This window comes from Cricetulus griseus (genome assembly GCF_003668045.3).
Source record: "Cricetulus griseus strain 17A/GY chromosome 1 unlocalized genomic scaffold, alternate assembly CriGri-PICRH-1.0 chr1_1, whole genome shotgun sequence".
Classification (NCBI taxonomy): domain Eukaryota; kingdom Metazoa; phylum Chordata; class Mammalia; order Rodentia; family Cricetidae; genus Cricetulus; species Cricetulus griseus.
In genome coordinates, this window is record NW_023276807.1 from 227,209,395 (window position 1) to 227,231,252 (window position 21,858).

The window sequence follows — 21,858 nt, forward strand, 5'->3', positions numbered from 1 at the left end:
CCAGTTTTATTTAAATGTGATCATTTAGAATATAAGAAAGTATTTCAATTTTCCTGTACTCTTTAGACCTTCTTTGTGTTCTAAAATATGGTCCTTTTCAAGGAGAGTTCCATGGGCTTCTAAGGATTAAAAAAAATGTGTATTCTGCAATGTTTGGATACAATACTATGTTGATGTCTATTAAGTCCATTTGATCTATAATATCCTTTAACTCTATATCTTTATTGACATTTTTGTTTGCATGACTTACTGATGAGAGTAGGATACTAAGTTTACCTATTGCCATGGTATTGAGGTCAACCTGCGCCTTTATATCCACTGGTATTTTCCTTATAGAGTACATCCATATTCAGTGCCTGCACATTTAGAATTAAAATATCCTCTTGAGGGATTGTTCTCTCAAACAATATAATTGTCTTTATCTCTATCATAACTTCAGTGTGAAGTCTTTGTCCAGTATTAGTATTTCCTATGCCCACTTGCTTTCTAGTTCCATTTACTTGGAATGTCTTTTCTACCCTTTTACCCTAAGGCTGTGTTTACCTTGACAGTTACATGTGCTTCTATTAGGCAATACACAGATGGCTCTGGGTTTCCTTGGTGTTGTTTTGTTGTTGCTTCAAACAGGGTGTAGCACTGGCTGTCCTGGAACTCACAGAAATCCACCTGCCTCTGCCTCCTGAGGGCTAAGATTAAAAGTGTGCACTACCGTATCCTGCTTGGGTCTAGTGTTTTAATTCAACCTATGGGTCATTCATTTTCTTCTAACTAGAGAATTGACACTAGGAACACTCAATTAGTATTGAAAACTATGCATATGTTTTTTATAACATCTGGTACTTTGCTAATCATTTGCTAATCCTACTGAGTACAGTCTCTCCTGTGGCTTCATGTCTTTTTACTGTTTTTGTAATATCTGGTACTTTCCTAATCATTTTCCAATACTAGTGAGTATAGTCTCTCCTGTGGGTTCATAAATGTTTATCTCTCTTCTCAGTGTGTAAAACCCCTGCAAGGGTCTTCCCTAGTGCTTATTTAGTAGTCATAAATTTCTTTTATGGTGGAAACTTTTTCTTTCTTCTTCAATTATTAAGGACACCCTGCTAGGTCTAGTACATCTGGCTGGCAGCTATTGTCTTCCAGAGCTTGATATAGAATCTTGTTCTTCATGCTCATAGCTTTTATATTTTAGAGCTTCTGTTGAGAAGTCCACTGTTCTAGTTTCCTTTCTGTTGCTGTAATGAAACACTGACAAAAAGCAACTTTCAGGAGGAAAAGGTTTATTTGGCTTACACTTCCAGGTCACTGAGGGAAGTCAGGGCACAAACTCAACAGGAACTTCAAGGCAGGCTTGCTTGCTACTCCATGTTGCACTACCTCTAACCAGGACACTCACTCATAGCCAAGGAAATACACAGAAATTATGAGGAAATGCTGCTTGCTGGCTTTTGCTTGCTTATTCTCATGCTCACACATAATTACTTTCCTTATATATAGCCCAGACTACCTGCCTAGTGAATGGCACCATCCATTGTGGGCTGGACTATTCTATGTCAATTAATAAATCAAGAAAATCCCCCAAGACAGGCCCACAGAGCAATCTAAAAAAATGCCTCAACTGAGACTCTCCTCAGGGAAACTCTAGGTTGTGTCAAGTTGACAATTAAAGCTAACAAGGACATCCACTGCTATCTTGATGGGTTTGCCTTTCTTTATCTGTGTGTGGTGTTTCTCTCTAACATCTGTCAATATTCTTTGTTCTGTATACTTAGTGTTTTAAGCATAGTACCATGTGGCAGACTGCTTTATAATCCTATTCATTTGGTTTTCTAAATGTCTCCTTTATCTGACAGCAACCTCTTTGGAAGAAAAAAATTGGAATTTTTTCTGCTATGATTTTCTTGAATGCATCATCTCTGCTTTTGCTGTTTTTTCTTGTCCTGTAACCATGATTAATCAATAATGGTCTTTTAATAGTGTCCCATAGATCTCACATGTTGTTCATGCTTTCCTATCTATTTCATTTTTGTCATTGAGTATTCTAATTCATTTAGCTTATCATCAAGCTCTGACATTAATTTCCATTTAATTCATCACTGGGAAGGCTTCCCACTCAATATTTTATCTCATGTATTGAGATTTTAGTTTCCAAATTTCAACTTTTTTTCAGTATTTCTACCTCTACTTAATTCCTCTTTCATGTTCTGAATTTACTTCCTTATTTCATCCAGCTGTTTGTGTTCACTTTGAATATGTCAAGTTTATTCATATCCTCTTGGATTGCATTCAACATTCTTTTTTCTCTTTTTTTTATTTAAATTCTTTAATTACTACTCATATTTACATATCCATCGCCTCCCATCCTCCCATGCTCCCCACCAACCACCCCCAGCCCATCCCCCAATTCCTCCCCAGGGATAGTGAGGCCCTTCACAGGGGACCTTCAAAGTCTATCTTATCATTTAGGAGAGGGCCTAGGCCCTCCTTGCTGTATCTGGGCTGCAATAGTATCCCCCCATAGGGAATGGGCTCCCAAAGACCATTTGTGCTCTACGGATAAACACTGGCTCCACTGTTAGAGGTCCTATACATTGCCTTGGCCTCCTAGCTGGCACTCACATTCAGAGGACCTGGTTCTGTCCAATGCTGTTTCCCCAGGTTTATGAACATTCTTATAACTATTCTTTTGAATACTTTGTTGGAATTTTCATCTAATTTACTCTCACTGCAGTCAATTACTATGGAATTAGTAATTTTAAGCAGTCATGTTGCTTTGACTTTTTGTAATTCTTATGTTTCTATTTTGGCGACTTGTCTGGGATTAGGTTGGTTGGAATTTTTTCAATAATACCTTTTCTTTTAGTAAGGATTTACAATGTTCAAATGGGACTAGATTGTAATAGGGTTAAGATTTTATTTTCTCCATAATGAGGCCAAATTTTGACACCCATATTCAATGCAGTTGCAGAAGAATCGCTTTGCAAGACAGAAAAAAAAAAAGACATTAAAATTAGACAGAATGAAGTACAATGATCCGTGTTAATAGATACTGTGTTATCTGCAGAAAATGTTATTTCACAAATGCTAATAAAAATTACCAAAATTCCAGAATATAGATTCAATGCAGAAAAATGAGTTGTTACTATGCCTACGCTGTGGTGATACCTTGTTTGTACAAATAAAGCGTTTCTGATGATCAGAGGGAGGAACTTGCCACTAGCTAAGACAGACAGAAAGTGAGATGAACAGGTGGAGAAAGGATTATAGGTGGGAGGAAACAGGAACCGACTCTCTTTTCAGCTGGGAAGCTGTGGCTGTGGCTTGCTCTTTTATCTCTCTGATCTTTCAGTTTTTACCCCTCTATCTGACTTGGGTCATTTATTATTAAGACCTATTAGAACTGGTGTTACACTATGCACTAACAATGGATAATCTGAGAAAGAAATCAAGAAGATTCAATTTGAAGACTTCAATCTCCAGAAGTGTGAGAAAGCTGGAAGGGTGACAGCACACATCTGTAGCCCCAACACTCTTGTGTCAAGATGGGAGTAAGAGACAGGAATCACCCGGAGCTCTTAGGTCAGCTGGCCTGGAATATGGAGCACAAGCCAACTGCAGAAACCAGACATACCCCATCCTCAGCGATCCTCTAACCTCCACATGTACACTATGGCCCATGCACATGTATGCGCCCCGCCCCCCACACACAGAGTAAATAAATACTTAAAGAAACTTAGCCAAGGAGGTAAGACTTGCACTCTGAAACTACAATATACCATTGAAAAGGGGAAAGATACAAATAAGAAGAAAATACCCTATGTTCATTTATTTAAAGATTTATTTTTTGAAGATCTCCAAACTCTTCAAATGATCTGCAGATTCACTGTAACAGCAACTTATAAGGATGTAGAAAATTTGAACCTAAAATTTATATGGTACTTCAAAGGACTATAAACAGCCAAAACAATCTTGAAAGAGAACAGAGATGCAGAGCCTACACCCTGTTCTCTAAACATATTAAAAAGCCATGTAATAATAACGCATATGGTACTGATATAAAGAAATAGATCAATGAACTATAGAGCTCAGAAATATTCTATCATATGATTAAACAATCTTTCATGAGTGCTAAGACCACAAGATGGGAAACTAGGATAATTAGGATATCCACACACAAAGAATGGATTTGGACTCATAACACATACAAAACTTAATTCATAGTAGGTTCAAGATTTCAAGATTTAAATATAAGAATCAAAGCTATAAAACTTCTAAACAAAAATAAGCAAGAAGTTTCATGACACTGGGTTTCTTGGACATGTTATACATACATGACAAAAGCATAAGACAGACAGGGCAATATATCAAACATAAATATGTTCACACATCAGAGGACTCAATACACACACACACACACACACACACACACACACACACACACACACACAAAGACAATATTCAGAACCATTTAAAAAAATTCAAACTGTCAGAGTGAGGCTACTATAACAAAACCCAACATATTGGGGAGTTTAGAGACACTGCTCCCAGTTTTGGAGGCTAGAAAGTCAGCTACTGTGCTAGCTATCTGGCTCTTCGAGTACCTGCTTCCTCTTTCAGACAGCTATCTTCCCCGCCTTCTCTCTGAGGGAGAGAAAGCTGCTGCATCTCCCCCTCTTAGAGGAGCATTAATTTCATTGGGGAGCTCCACCTTTATGACCTCATCTTAAGTCTCATTATCTTCCCAAAGCCCTGCCTCCTGACATCATCACACTAGGGTAAAGACATTCAAATAAAAGATTTTAGAAATACACATTCAAAACTTAACTGCCATTACCTCTTCCCTAAATTCATTTCTTGTTTATTCCATCCCAATGGTCCCAAAAGTCTAACTCTGTTCTAGTATTAATTCTAAAATCCAAAATTTTGTATCAACATCAAATACATCAAACATTGGGAGAAACTTTTGATTTACCCCAAGGCAATTCTTTTCCTTTGAACTTGTGAACCCATTTAAACTGTGTGCTTACAAAATACAATGGTGGGTTATACATGGGATAAATGTCCTGCCCCCAAAGGAAAACAGAAGTCTAAAACCAAGCAGTACAAATATCATCAGCTCTAAAGCCTTGGGCACAATTACCTTTGGTTTAATAAATGTTCTGCTTACCTGAACTATTAGGATCACCCATCCACACAGCCTGACAAGGTAGCCCATCCCTTCTAACTAGAGAAGCCTGACCTATGCAGATGGCAGGGCCCTGACAATACAGCTCTGCTGTGTCCTTTAAGACCCAAATGGGCCAGGCACAGTAAATGACACAATCTTATTTATTATCTGGGAGGCTAACACAGGAAGATCACCATGAGTTTTGGACTACCCTGGTTTCTACACACGGTGAGTTCCAGAGCATCCTCAGCCACAGAATGGACCTAAAAAAAAAAATTAAAACTAAAAAACCTAGACAGCCCTTGGGTTTAGCCCAGAGTAGAAGCCACAGCTTCTGACCCACCTTTTGGTCCTTCTTCCCTTGTCTTCGAGGACGGCACATGCTCACAGCTTCCTCCATTCTGTCCTCTTGTGTTTCCTCTAGCTACACAGCTGCATTCTGCTGGTCTAAGCCTATCTCTATTTATGTTGTCAGTCTCCTGTGATAGCCACTCTATTTTCCAAATGGTCAAGCAGCAATACTTTTAGTACTCTTTTTCCAAACATGCTAGTTTCTAGTATGGCGATATGGACGGACAGTCAAAATGTTCAAATCTTTAAATTCTGACTTCTTTCTTTCAAGCATCCCCTCACTGCTTCTGACTATGAGCAACCAGAGAGAGCCATTCCTTGCCCATTTGCCTAGAAATCTCCTAAGTAAATACCCAACTGTATTTGTGAACAATATTTTTATAAAATATCAAAGCAAAACTACAATTCATCCAAGTATGTTGCCCTTTCATAACAAGGACCACCTCTTCTCCATTGCCCAATAACATGTTTCTCATTTTCACCCAAGATCTCATCAAAGCGAACTTCGCCAACCACATTTCTATGATAATTCTGCCTGGGGTTGTGTGTCCTTAAAAAGATGGGCATTTTCTCTTTCTTCTTTCATGAATCCTTACTAGAATTACCCATAGCAGCACTTTCAACTTTTCCAGTCCCTACTTTGTACCATTCTATAGTCACTTCCTTATTCCTAGGTATTTGCTACAGTACCATTTCTTGGTACCAATTACTGTCTTACTCTGTAGCTACTATTGCGAAATTCCACTGTCCAGGAGGCTCAAAAACAGACACTATTTCAAACAGTCCAGAAATCTAAAAACTCCCAAAACCATATGACCATGATGACCAAGTCCTCCAAGACAATCTGAAGACTAAATCTCAGACTACAGAGGCCAGACTATAACTCCTGAGAGTTGATCCTCTGGAAAAACATCAAGTGTTCTTAACCAATAACCCATCTGTCCAGCCCCAGCAACACTGTTAATTTTGGCCCAGAAGATTTTTCCACTGTACATGTTCAATCTTTCTTTATTATAAGAACCATACATGCATCAATGACTATTAATTCATCACCTGTGTTATCTCTGTTCACTGTCAAGCAACGGATTCTTCTTCTAAGTGTGGTTTGTAATTTTCTGCTTCTTTACAGTCTTAGTACTTTTGATTAGCAGTATTGGGTGATTTTCCCTGGGGAAATGTGAACAAATGTCTATTTATTCATAACACCCATGTCAGGCAGGGAAATGCTAACACACAAATCTAGCCTGGTGAATTTGTGAGTTTATTTGGGAGAGTGGGGAATAAGTTATAGGAGCATGGATGACTCAAGGGCAGCTGCATCACCAAAATGCCACCCCAGCATAAGTAATAATTTACAACTGCTGCATCTCTACTTCTCCCTGACCCCCACGCCACTTGCAGGCAGCTCCGCTAATCTAGTCAAAGAGTCTCCTCTGCTTAGATAACCTTGTGAACCATGTCAGTTTCAGGAATCTCCTGAGAGTTACAGTTCTTTCTCTGAGCCTTGGGAGTTTTGTTTGCTTCCTAAGTCTTAGTGAGCTCGTCCAGGATGGAAGTTGGGAAACTGAGGACATTGCTATCCAACAGTCAAGTATTGTAAATTTTACCTTGATGGCTGCTAGATAGTATATGGTTTCACAATTAAGCTTTACCTTGAAATGTAGTTAAATGGCTAGGAAATAATTTGACCTTTCAGGATCTGGCTTATACAGGCCCAGATTTGCTTTCAGTCTAGAGGTAACTTCTCTGGCCTTGGAGGCAAGCCCTACCAAACCTCCAGTAGCTTACTGTTTTCTGAATGATGAAGCTCTCTTCTCTGGGCAGTTGCTTTTTCTGGCCCAGCATAAACTTAGATACTATTCAATAAGAATATTTTAGGTGTCTCCTTTCTACATAAATGCAAATGTGCTCAATAATCACTCTTCTAGTTGACTGACTATTCAAGGGTAACCATTTCAAGATTTCTGAAATTTGTTTTCTATGCAGTTCTTCCACCTTAGGACTCTGACCTGCAAATTATAATCTGCGTTGGTTTCCCAGACTGCCAGCTTAATCTCAAATCAGAGTCTGCCAGACAGACTTGGGTTCCCCTGCCTGTATTATGTGCCTGTTAACTTCCTCCAGGAAACTCAACCAATCATAGGTTGATTCGCTTTCCTTCTTTTGTCTGATGTCTAATTTTTAAAGCTCTGCTGTTCCAGGCATTTTGTCTACTTATTAGTTGTTTCAAGAAAAAAAAAAAAAAAGAAAAGCAAATCCAGTCCTTTTGACTTCATCATGAAAAGGAACCCACATTTGTGACTCCTTTTTATTATGACTTTTTTTATAGCATGTTCCACATATCACTACTTGGAAGTCATCATGCCCTTGATATGCCCTTACCTAAAAGAAACACTGAAGCTAATTATTTATTTACTTTGAGTAAATGACACAATTCCTTGTTTTTATTTCAGTGTAAGACTTGGGGTTATTAGCGACCTCCGGAATGAGTTTTCTTCAAAGGTGTCATCCTTAAACCCGAGTTAATACAACTCTAGAGTTACCTGGGGCCTCTAATTCAGTATTCAAAGACACCTTGCTGCATGCAATAGGCAGGATAAGTACAAACTGTAGAGAAGAAAAATTGGCCATCTGTGGAACTATAATTAGTGTTCTCTTTAATTTGGCTTGGGTATTTTAATTGGTCAAGGTTTTGAACTTTAAAAGATTTTATTTTAAGTTACAGTATTTTTTAAATTATAAATTACTATCGTTTAGTTTTATTGTACTCATGTTACTTTTAGGGGAAAGTTGTTCAATTAATTGTAGAGTATTTCTTGCTTACTATTATTGTGTTGTCTGAAACAGGGTCACCCTATAGAGTCCATGTTAGCACTAAACTCATGTTCCTCTTGGTTCAGCCTTCCGAGTGCTAAGATTACAGGTGTGTGGCAGCCAGCACATCCAGTCTGGCTCATTGACTGCAATGCAAACTTGTTAATAAAGTATCTGTGCTCATAAATGTGCTGATGTAACTTTCATGGTGACATTCCATGAGCTATGTGCTATGAATTTATGCTACATCAATAACTAACAATTATTCTCATGGTGAGATAACATTTTCATGTGTAAGGCAGCAATTACAACCATAGTTTAGTAAATTAAACCGTATGACATTGCCATTTAAAGTTAAAAAAACTTATAAAGTATCAATTATATCATAAAACATATATTCATAGTCTTAGCAGGGAAATAACAATTTACACTGACTGCAGCACGTTTCTTATAACTTACTTACTACATTCATCTTCACTTGTCTACCGGAAAGGAAAAATGGAGTACAACAGGTAGAATGAGTGGGCCTTATCCTGAAAGGAAGAGAAGTTTGGGGGAAGTGTTGAAAGCCACTATTATTACTTTCCTTAGCTGGATTCATTAAATAGAATCTAATTGTACATTCAGGAAATACAGTCAGTCCCCATTCCCCTACACCAAACCACACTAGACTGCTATGATGAAATCTGGACTCTGAATGAAGTGGATTCACAAAGAATGCTTGATGAAAAAGACATTACAGAGATACTTCCTACCCATGTGAGCTGGGCATGGTGACACACACTGTAATCCCCGCATTCAGGAGACAGAGGCAGTAAGATCACTTTAAGATAGAAGTCATCCTAAGTTATACAGTAAATTCCTCGATACCCTGTGCTACACAGCAAGACCTTGTTTCAAAAAAAAAAAAATCAAAATAGGAACAAACAAAAGAAACTTTGGGACATGAGATACAAGCTATGCAAATGAGAGCAAGCCCAACCCATTAAAGGACTAAGAATGGACACTTTTTAAAGCAGTATTATCTTATTTCCTATATACAGTCCTAAGTGTCTGGGGGGAGGGGGGTCTGAGGTACTTGTATAGTCAAAAGGTATTCTATTCTCATCTACAAACATTTTATTGGCCTCTATAAAGTATTACTTTTCATCTTACAGATCGTTCATTTTCTTCTTGTAGAATTTCAACTTCTCCACCGTGTCTTAATTAGGTGAACTTGGACTTGCAACTAAAGTTGCTTGACTCCTTTCCGGCCACAAAAACTTCTTGGCAGTTAAGTTCACAATACAACAGTTGGAACTTGTATGTGAAAGCCGCAGTGTTGGGGTAACTTTCCATACTTTACATGGTTAACATGGTGAATTACTTGCTAGGAGTGAATTTTGTCACAAGAAAGTCTTGTTTTAACATTCTGTGAGACAAAGCCATTCTCAGTAGAACATGGTTAGCAATGCAGTGCTTTCCAAAAGAGCCAATTCTGTGATAACTAAGTCTCTAACTATCCTGGGCAAAAGGCTATTTTCCTAAGCACATCATTTCTCTCCATCTTGATTATTAAAAAGTCTTGTCCTTACTCCTCACCCAGTGATTTCTCTCTCTCCCGAGCTCTAACATCAGCTGTCTTTGGAGTTCTGGGGTTGGCTCAGTGGTGTAGCACTTGTCTTTCCTGTGTGTATCCCTTGATCTGATCCTCAGCAGCAAGAATGGGAGGGGGGAGGAGCTTTGAAAACCAAAGGGGAGGCTAGGCTCACAGAAAAGATGAAGGCATGTGAGAGATGAAAAACATTCACAATTATAATTTGTGTGTGGTACTAGGGATTGAACCCAGGGCTTCACACTGGCCACACAAGCACTCTAACAATGTGCTAGCTGCAGCTACAATGCCACAATTAATACTTTTACATCGAAAAAGGTAAAGCGGGTAAGGAGGGAAAGTAATTGCTGCACAAGCATAAGGCCCGGATCCCTAACACCTCTGCAAAAAGCCCCAAAGGGCTGTTCCCCAGGCAATTCCAGCACTGCTGGGGGCAAAGACAGGTGGACTGTAGAACTTGCTGGACAGTCCACCTAGCCTCTGGCTATCCAGTCTAGCCTCAGATTCAAGGAGAGATTGTGTCTCAAAGGAATTAGGTGGAGAACGACAGAGCAGAATACCCAGAATCCTCCTCTGGCCTCTACACATGTACTGGCATGTACATGCAAGCATTCATATACCACACACATGCACAAATAAAAATAATAATATTGTCTTGGATGTCAGTTAATTTATAAAAGCTAAAAGTCACTAGTATAATTCTTACTTCTTTAAATACATTTTATCCTAGCTTCAGACACACCATTACATTGAAATTATTTCCTTTGACATTTTGATTATAAGTCTCAGCCTTCAATGGATGAGCAATGTCTCTAGCCCTGTTATTTCCCATTATGAGAGAGAGAAAGGGAGAAAGAGAGAGAGAGAGAGAGAGAGAGAGAGAGAGAAGAGGGTGAGTGTGTCTAATGATGAAGAAACTAGATACTTTCCCACTAAGTTTAAGACAAGGATGTCTAGTCTCCTCACTTCTTTTCTTATTCTGCTTTGTCATTATTGTGGTCAAGGTGGCAGTAATGGTGATGGGAACAGAACCTATCACATCGGCTATATAGGTAAGAGTTCTAAAGCTGAGTCATACCCCAGCCCTATTCTGTGTTTCCTCAGTATGCAATCATACCTGTTATAAATAATAATAGAGTGATTCTCCTATTACAGGTTATTTTTCTTGTTTCTTAATGTATTAGTTATGAGTTCTGGAACAAAGTTAATGTTCCTATCTTTTAATGGAAGTGTTTCTAATATTTCACTATGAAATATGTGAGTTCCTGCTAGAATGTTTTTAAGGTTATTTCTTTTTTACTGTGAGTTATTAGGACTGGCAACTGAATTTAAGAAAACAAATTTCAGCGCCAAAGCAATAATTATAGTTGCCCCTAAAATTCATAAATGTGGTAAATAATATTAACATTTCCTAATAGTGAATCATTACACACAGTATATTCAACACAGTAATATTTTTAGCACCAACAAGATAATTATAGTTGTTCCTTAAATCTATGAATATAGTAAATCACATTAATATGCTTCCTAAGAATGAAGCAATACCTTCCTGGGATTCAACACATTGGAACTGGTATTAATAAAGAGCCCAGGTTCTACAATCACCTGGGTTCAAAACCCCTACCTTCACCAAACAGCTCTATGACCTTGGGCATATTAGTTACTGTGTTTCAGTTTCCTCATTTTGAAAATGGTGGCAATGACACCCAACTCAGTTGGTTTGAAAACTAAATAAGCAGCTATGTGTGAAGTCTGGAAAAGCAGCCAGGCCACAGAAGGCCTTTATTCATTATTATTATCTGGTAATCTTACACTAACCAAGAACAGAGTAGTCTGCAGTACTCCAGGGGTCAGCAAACTAAATGGGTCCAACCTGGCCTGCTGCCTGTTTTTGTAAATAAAGTTGAATTAGAAGAGATCCACACTTTTTTTTTTTTTTATTGTGTCTGGCTGGCTTTTGCTCCTGCTGTAGCTAGGCTTCAGAAGGTGTACAGAGTCCTTGCCACCAGCAAGGCCTGAAATACTGATTTTCTGCTCCTATGCTTCACAACTGTTAGCAGAAGCAATGCTGTTCACACTCCAATAGTTGAGCAGACAACCTAATATATAGAAATATATATGTGCAATGCATACAATCACAACACTCTGCAGGAAATAAGGCTATTCAGGGCCAAAAGCAGAAAAGAACCACACAAGTAAAAGGAGGCAAGAAAAGATGCATTTTATTGAATTATTTTAAGATACGTATTTATTTACATGACATTATCTCATCCTACTCTGTGAACCCAGAAAGAAGTATGACATTCATTTTATGACATTTGTATTGCGGGCATCTGGGATATATCAATTCTTAAACCAATGACAGATAAGTAAATAATGAAAATAAGAATAGGAAACCTGCATGGCATAACCAGACATGCCTATCAAAGTTGTAGATATAAATAAACTATGGCAGTCATTTTGTTCACCACATGAAATAAGTTCTACCTTTTAATCTTTTTAACACTCAGTCTAAGGGACTACGTGTCTAACGTCTAATAGTCTAAGTCTATTATTATTCTATTGTAAATGGAGGAATGGGGGTCACTGGGATAAAGTAGCTTGTTTCTATATAGCCAGTAAGACAAACAACAGACAGCCTCTGTCATCAGGAAATATGCCCTTACTTCATGGTACAAAGCTAGAAAGTAAGGAGACATGAGATAATCACAAGGCATCAATAGAGTATGGATTTGCAAAGAAAGGAGATTATAGTTGATGCAAGAGAGTTTGATATAGCTTTAAATTGAAGGGTGATTTTTAATAAATTCATCATTTTGAAATATTAGTCTGGATGTGATCAAAACAGCAAGTTAAGAGGAACACAGCAGCTCTTACATTTTATCTCAGGGCTACTCAATCATGCAAACCAATATTTGTAAGATTCAAGTAATAGATACATAAGTCAAGCATTGCCACACTATGATTTTTTTATTTCAAATATTTTAAAAATAGTTTTTTTTAAAAAAAATACTGCTCTGAAGTAGTAGATGTACTTGGTCATAACAATATACAAAGAAACAGAAAGGAGCCGGGCATTGGTGGCACACACCTTTAATCCTAGCACTAGGGAGGCAGAGGCAGGCGGATCTCTGTGAGTTCGAGGCCAGCCTGGTCTCCAGAGTGAGTACCAGGATAGGCTCCAAAGCTACACAGAGAAACCCTGTGTGGAAAAACCAAAAAAAAAAAAAAAAAAGAAAGAAAGAAAATAAATAGAAAGGTACTTAATAAACTATCATGCTAACATATAAACTATACATATGAAAATACTACATAGGGAAAAAATCAAGTATTAAGAACAAAACCATAATTGAGAATGGCTACACTAATAAAGCCAAAAACAAATAGAGAAAATTTAAGCAAAATGACATGTGGATTTTTTATTTCAGTAAATACTAAGAAGGCAGGCTGATGTTGAAATACCAAAGCAGTTGGTATGTACATTAACCACTGCTCTCAAAGCACAAATACAGGCTGAATGTGCCTTCATCAAAATGCTTAAAAGCATTTTTCAGACTCTGGAATATCTGCACACACCATGAGATAGTTGGGTAATGGGAACTAAGTCTAAAAACAAAATTCACTTGTGATATATGTATGTATGTATGTATATCTGGCCTGAGATTACTATATACAGTGTTTAGTTTACCTACATCTTAGCTGTAACCCATCACTCCAGATAAGGTGAAGATTTTGCATTTGTGGCATCATGGTGGCAATCAAAAAAGTTTTGAATTTTGGAGCATCTTGAATTTTGGGGTTGGGGTGCTCAATTTGCAATTACACTTTAAGACAGTCTTAAATATGCTGCAAAGTGTACTTAAGAAACATCTGCTTAGAATCTGCAGCCAAGTAGGAAGAGCTCCTCCCCTTCCATTATGTGGCCACAGGTTTATTAAAGAAGACAACACACATAAATCAATTAAACTAACCCTTCACTGGGGAAGGAGAAAGTTGCTTTAAAAATTGTAAATCTATATGCCCAAGTATATATTAAGATGTGGGTCCTAAGGCAGGAAGACAGAAAACAAAACAATACTTTTTGACATCGCAATAGTACAATTCATACAATAATCTGTCAAATGCACATAACTTTCTTATCTAGGATGATGATAAAATACACACCATACCTTGTATTTCTACCAACTAGCACCCAAGCCATCTCAAGAAGTGAGTGAAAAAGAAAGAAGTCATCCCCAAGTAGAATTTCACTTGTAAAAATGAGAAAACAGTGGTGTACCTGGAAGGTTTATACAGGATTTTGAAAATAATAGAGCATAGGCCCTAAAATGCAATGTGACCTCCCCAGGGATTTCAGTACTGGTCTTCCATTTTAAAGGGAGCTAGCTAGTTCACTCGTTGTATACATTCCATTCCATGGTGGATAGGATAGCTGAGGCAGTATGGAACAGAAGGCCAGCATTCCCTTGCAAAGAGGGACAGAGGCAGATGGAGCAGGGACTGATCTGAAAGATTAATGAGTGGAAAAATTTTTATATGTATTTTATTTGCAAAGAAAACAGTTATGACTTGCTAGTATACCGAATGCTTCCTGCAAATGCTGTTTATAGAAATTTGCAGAATAAAATTTGAACTCAAAAGTTCTGGTCATATTAGAAAAAACAAGCTGTTCAGCAGCTTCTGGTATGTACAAGCACTGATGTAAGCACATACACGGGACCTTAACATTTTCAAGTTTTACCCACCTCATTGAGCCCTTACAGTATGTGTGGTCAAAACAAGGCCGATACTCTCAATTTGAAGGATCAGAAAACCAAGACTGGAAAAGAAAACCATGAAATCACTATCACTAGTGAGTAGTGAACATGGAACGAAGATTTGCACCATCTGCACCACCCAAGGCACTGCATCTCCTTGGGCAAGGAAGCCAGGCAGGGAGGGGACAGTAAAGCAGTGGTCAGTTATTAATTACTCCTCCCCCCTTCTTTTTCCAAAAGAGGGTCTCAACAGTGAAGCCCTGGCTGGCCTGCCCTGGAACTCACAATGCAGATCAGGCTGACTTCTAACTCAGAGGTCCTCCTGCCTCTGCCTTCGGAATGCTTAAAGGCATGTGCCACCATGCCTAGCTGTTAGTTTCTTCTTAAAGCAAAATGGTAAGTCAAAATTGTACAAGGTAGTAATCCAGAAAGGCCAAAACCTAGTTCAAGAGGCATATACTGTCTTTAAGCTTAAGATAGTAAAAATATTTATAAAGGAAGGCAAATTATAGACATAAAAGCATAAAAGATTAATTTTAGGTTTGGTTTTAATGGTTTTTAACAGTAAAATAAAGGGGAGAGACAGTACTGATTCTGTCCAGGCAGTGTCCCATTTACTCTTTCTAACACCTAACACTGACCACATACAAAGCCTAAATGCCTGCAAAGTGGGAAAAAAATGTTCTTATGCTATATTTTAATCTCTTGATATCACAAACTATGTAGTAGCCCTCACCAACTGATCCATAAAGCTAACCTCAGGCACTACAGGTCATCTGGTGATAATACAAGAAGCACAGTGGGAAAATAGAAATAGTGCTGTCTTAGACATACATGTTATGAATTTAGAAATTTCAAAGGAATGTTTAATAATATAATTGAAGTTTTAAAACAACCAGTATTTATCCTTTGAAATTAGCTTAATAACCTTAAAAATCTTTTTTTTTTTTTTTTTTTTTTTTTTTTTTTGGAGACAGGGTTTTGCTGTGTAGGTGTAGCCCTGGCTGTCCTGGAACTCACTCCGTAGACCAGGCTAGCCTCAACTCACAGAGATCCGCCTGCCTCTGCCTCCTGAGTGCTGGGATTAAAGGTGTGTGCCACCACACCCAGCTTTAAAATCACGTTAATAGGAATTTTTTTTAGAGATTTCTGGGTCTTTCTTCTCTCCTTTAATCTACATGGTATAACATTTTTCTAGATGACTCTAGGTTATCCATCTATTACTAATTATTCCATAACAGTGACTCTTCTTAGAGTTCCTGTAGGATTTCTAAATGTTTAGAACTCACCTTGGGCCACCTTTAAAAGACAAGTTATTGCTCCCCTGTCATCACTTACAAACCACCAAGACCCTAACCAAGGTTTCTAAATGCCAGTTGTATTTTTTAGAACTATAAACCCAGCACAGAGTTGATCCACTTAACCTCACAAATTCTAAAGCCAGTCACTGTGTAGCTGCTTCACTGCCATAAGGCCCAGCTCAAAGACTTCTCTTACTTCCTGTTTTGGAGACCTAGACTAAGCTCTTCCCAGAACTTTAGGCACAAAGTGATAAGTATAGTAGTAGTTAGTCTGGCATATTTTCCTTATTTTTATATACCACAAGAAAAGATATGTATACCACTTCAAACAACCATTGGGAAAATACTTCACAATATGTGCTATATGGACAGTCAGCTACCAAGACTCAGTGAACTAGGCCAGATGGCTAACATGGTTTTTACATTTTAAAAAGATTCTTTTAAGCAAGCAAACAAGCAATAATATTCATCAGAGACTACAAATAGCTTGCAAGACAATATTATCAAGCACTACATAAAATAGCTGTCTACCCTTATCTAAGTTAAATAAACACACAACACAATCTACCTACTAAGAAATTTGAAGCTAGAGACCAAAATGCTAAGTGAAACAAAACAGAGGAAGAAAGATAAACACCATATTTTCTCTCGTATACCTAATTTTTACATATTTTTGTCTGTCTAGGTAAGGCATAAAGAGGAAGTGCGACTATGGCGGTATTAAGGGAGAGGGAGGTGGGAACAAGAGAAGGTAATAAGGAGGCACACTTTTCTCTCATAGACACAGACACACTGGCGCGTGCGTGCGCGTGCGCACATGCATGCACGCACACACGCACTCGAGCACACTCTCTGGAAATGAAAGCAGAAGAGGCATTTTGGGGAGAAATGGGGGCCTGAAAGAAGCAGGAAAGAGGGTCCAAACATGGTAATGGAGAAGAGAATGAGCCCAGTACAGTGATACATGAGGATGAGAATGTCATATTGAAATCTATTCTTTGGTATGCTATAAAAAAAAAAATGATGTGTGGTTCTTTATTTCTTTCAAAGATAGGTTCCTACTGATGAGCAGGACTTTCTTCTCCAGGGCTTTCTACTCTTCATACCTAGTGAGGCCTAGCTCTAGTCTTTACCTCATTCTCTTTTTCCTAATGCCTGTCCTTGGATGCTCCCAAAAGGTCTCTCCGGCTGCTAGCTCCAACTCTGCCTGTCGCTCTCTTTTAGAGCTTTCCTTTGATACATAAACACTTCCTAAATTTCAAGTTGGACTTCCTCCAAATGCCAAGACGGTTCTAGCCCTCCCTCACAGAGCTTTGGTCACAGTGGGTGCCACACCTTTAACAATATTGTGTTATAGTTTTTGCTAATGGTCTCCTTTGTTAGTGTACAATTCTCAAATAATTGTAAATGGCTTGAAGGAGCATATCCAGCTGCTTTTGTATCCCTTACTTTGATAATAGCTCATCACCCTTTGAGTCCTTGCAATCTCCTCCGAAAATATACTATCTTGTAGCAGCTATCTTGTGCAGAAAAGTAGCCTAAGTCCTGGAAATGGTTAACAGAGGATAGGGAACATCAGAAATAAAACCCAGAGAACTTAATGGAAGCCCAGAGGCTGCACAACAAACTTAGTATACATTAAAGACAGACAAAACCCAAACAGTAGGAGAAAAGGTTAAAGATTGTGACATAAAAAGAATTCACTGAATAATACTCTGAAAAAAAGACTAAAGTATTAAAAAGGATAAACACGTACAAAACATGTAAAAGAACAAAAATGTGCCCTTAACAATATTGGTAATCAATTTCTTTGTGATAATGAGCTCTGACATTGATACACATTCGTTGTACCAAAGTGATCAATTAAAGTACCACAGGATTCAATGGGCTAGACATGTACAGAATTCTAAATCTGTTTTAAAACATTCAGAACTTAAGTAGTAGTCCTTGTTCGAGAGATTACATTTAACAACAACAAACAACCACCTATCACTTACCATCATCAGGCTAATAAATTTGGAAATCATATGCCCATCCTTGTATCATGCTCTAAGACATAATCAAAACTTATTTTCATGAAAAGAAATGCTCCAAGAATGTTTTGCTTTAAAAAAAATTATTTTGGTTACATTAACACTACAGGCAAAATGCAAAATTAATGACCCTTAAATATATAAACAGCAAAAATACAAATATTTTCAAAACAAGCAGAAATATTACCTATAAGTCTAAACTAAAAAACAATGTTCATTATCTCTTTTTTTTTTTCTCCTGTGTTTTATAGGATCTCTCAGCCTTCATCTCACTAGACATGGAAGGCAATTTGCCTGATTTATAATAAGATAAAATTTATAGAAATACAGTATGTAAAAAAGGAATCATGAAATGCATAGTAAAATAGAATCAACTGTCAATTACACAGAGAGAGGAAATAATGACATGTGACACCAAAAGTCTGTTTTCTTGAATGCTCAACATTAATCTGGGAGAAGAAAATCCCCCTTACAATTGTAACTTAACACTGGAGGCAGTGTTAAGCAAGAGTTTTTTTTTTTTCCTGATCACTCAGTGATGAGGGAGTCACACAGAGGGAAAGGAAGGAGTTAAGGCAGGCGCATACAGGTGGGTAAAGGTAACCAGCCTGAGATAAAAATTTTCCACTTCATCTACAGAGAAAACTGAGAGATGATCTATGAAGACAAGGAAGAAAAGTACAGAGAAATGTAATATGAGAATGCTAAAATTCTTAAATATAAGCAAGATTTTCCCTCTATCACCTCATCATCTCTCCTTCCCTTTAAAGGGTGTTATTAGTGGTAGCAGGAATTACAAGTGGGCTAAAATGCTAAAAACAAACTCTCATATTTATATTTTAGAAAAACCATGTTTTAAAAAATCCTTGGCATTGCTTTCTATTAGGCCCACTATCTGTCTCCACGGGTAATTTATCTCATTAGTTGGGAAAATTAATTCAAACAAGAAAATATTAAGAAGGCAGGGGACTCATCCTTCTGCAACATTTTTAGGTGGCTTAAACAAAACTTACAAGATGGCAAGAATTACATACTTCACAAATACACAAAAACTAAATATTTATCTAAACACGAGCTCTGAGCCAGAAATCTCAATTTGTTTCTGTCTGACATATGGCACAATCTTGAGTGGCATATGTTTAGCACTAATGCTGGTAAAAGCACAGTGATTAAAATATTATAGAATAGCTTCAACTGTTATTTCATTCTTACAACTGATCTTTTCCAAAAGGCAGAGAAGCAATACGATTTGATTCTTATGACACAGAAAAACACGCACAAACTTGGCTTCTCAGAACTAAGATAGACCACAATACCGAAGCAGCAAAATCAATATATGGCTCAATTTTTTTAAAGTCTACCGTGAACACATAAAGATTAAACTATAAAAAGAGGAAAATCCTGTCAGCCTACCCTTCTCAGAAATAGATGGACAGACAAGAAGGTGCCCAAAGGAAAGACTTTACAGTCTCACAAGAAAAAAAAAAAATCTCTAGCTCACCATCCCCAGCAATCGTCACACACACACACACACACACACACACACACACACACACACCCCACAATTCCACGGCTTCTATAAAAGGTGGTAGTTTAATTTAAAAATAAAAATAATACGATTACCTATCGCACTCTTTTCAAGACAGCAGCGCTCGCGATCTGACGTCGAAATGATTTGCTCGCTTTCCTGCACCAAGCGCACGACGCCCTTTGCAGAGTCGTGTCAAAAGTTCACCCACGCAGGCTGGGGAGCCTGGCGAGGACCGCAGCCTCCCGTCCTCCTCCCGACCGAACAGGTGGTTAACTTACCTGGGCACGGGAACCGCCGGGTGCTGGCAGCCGCGGCCGGCCGCCGGGGCGCAGACCCGAAGGGCGTGTTTTCGAGGATTTAACCCCCAGGTGAGCGGGCTGAGCTCCGCGGTCGCCGCCGAGCCCCTGCAGGTGCCGCGCACGTCGCCGCCGCGTCCCGGACCCGCCGCCCCACGGACAGCGCTCCCCCTCCCTCCCACACGGGGCGGGGGGGAGGAGGGGGCGTCGCCCACCCCTCGACGGGCTCAGCCCTCGGGCGCCGCGACCCCGCAGCCCCAGCCTAACGGTTTCCCCGACGCGGGCTCCCACGTCCCCCGCCGGCTCTCACCTCCGAGTGCCGCCGCTCCGAGGCGGAGGAAGGCGGATCCCCTGGCGTGTCTTCTGCGGGGCTCCGGATCGTTCCTCTCACAACCGTGACGGTGGGCCCGGCTCCCGTGGCCGCCGCTGCGCGCACTGTTGGGGGTTGTTTCCCGGCAGTGACGGCGCCGCCTCAGCCCCGCTCTTCGCTCCCTCTCCGCGTAGCTCCCGCTTTCTGTTTCACCCGAGGGACCGCGAACGCCGCCGCCGCCATGATTACTACGGAGCCGGGAGGAGGAGGAGCCCCGGAGTCGGCGCGCCCAGTGCGGCTGCGCGAGCCCCGCCGACGGCGCCCCCGGCCGCGGGGACCCGGAGCCCCCGCGCGTGCTCGTGGCCCCGCGTCCAGGCTTCGCGGGCGGCTAGTGGTGCGGCGCTGCCGCTCTCCCTAAGCCGGGCAGTGCCCCGGGAACTGTGCTGATGATTGACATATCCGGAGCCACACACGCCATTCCAAAAGCATTTGAGAAAGCGTCCCCACCCTCCACCCCCGGAGATGAACCGTGTCAGCCCCTCTACGAAAACCCAGAACTTAGAACGCGGGCAGGTGCTTTGCGCTCAGACGTCTCCACTCCTAAACGTTTAGAGCCCCGGGTATTTGATAGCACCCACAAAACGGATTTACTTCGTTCCGAAACGCAGTGGTTAATCTCTTGGTCTCGGACCAGCCAAATCGAGTGGAAACCCGTTACCTTGATTTCTACAACAGCGGGGACCGAAGCGAAGGCGGCAGCAATTTCGTTAAGCCTCAAGCAGTGGGGGACACGCTGCGGTAATACCTGAGGGCTGGCCAGGACTGCTTACTTTTGCAGTTTCACCGGAAGCCTTGGGGAGAGGGTCGTCTTTGGGAACCTGAGTCCTACCCTGTCCTTCCAAAACTGGTGCCTGGCGAAACCAGGCTCCACGTCTGACTTGTATTTCGGTTTATTAACTGTGCTGCGTTTTAAGATGGCAATCTTGTTTTTTTTTTTTTTTTTAAACCATATGACAGAAATCTCTTGAAGATGTACGTATTTCTTACGTTCTCAAAGAAAACAATGGATAAGGAAATTCTTAGCGGATCACTGACTATCAAATGGAATTATTCAGACCCTACACCAAAGTCCCAAGGGATTGCAGAGTGTATAGAGTCCCCACTTTTGGTGCTTTTTTCCCCCACTGTTCTCCTCACTTTTGGCGAAGACCCCTCACTTAGCCTTGATTTATCTGCCTCTATATCCTCTTTAACCCTTTCTATTTTCCGGTGGTGGTGGTGATGTCTTTTAAGCCCTCTTTTTTTTTTTTTTTTTTTCCCTACTTTTCTCCATGGCTGCAGGCAATAATTGATCGGTGTTTATATCCACAGCCAGCTAATGAGAAGATCTTTTTCTTCCCCTTAGTAAGTAGGACAGTGACACTATCAAATGCTATTTTGAGATGAGTTTTTTTTTTTTTTCTTTTTGCTCTTCAGTGAAGGACCAGAAGTCCTTTCCCTAAGAGAAATGTTTCATTTTCTTAACTTCCAGCTTTGGCCCTCTTCCAGACAAAATTGCTGGAAAGCTGATCTTGGAATAACAGAAGTATAACTGCTCATTGTTTGACAACATAAGAGTTTATATCAGACTGTGGAGGAGTTGTGTGGCTTCTCCATCCTGCAGCCCAACTGTTGTTCGGTTTGAGGCTAAACTAGTGGTCTCCA

The 21,858-nt window shown here is 39.7% G+C and overlaps 1 protein-coding gene across 2 annotated transcripts in view; it reads right to left on the minus strand.

Moving 5' to 3' along the window:
- Fndc3a (fibronectin type III domain containing 3A) overlaps nt 1-20,282 on the minus strand; it is a 153,959-nt gene extending 133,677 nt beyond the window's left edge. Inside the window, exon 1 of one of the 2 annotated variants that reach the window (XM_027390163.2) lies at nt 20,155-20,282. The gene's annotated coding sequence lies outside the window, so the exon portion shown is untranslated. Of the gene's footprint in view, nt 1-19,826; nt 19,845-20,154 lie in introns of those variants that run through there. The other variant, XM_035453295.1, reaches the window with a different exon arrangement.
- Nucleotides 20,283-21,858: the final 1,576 nt, after the last annotated feature.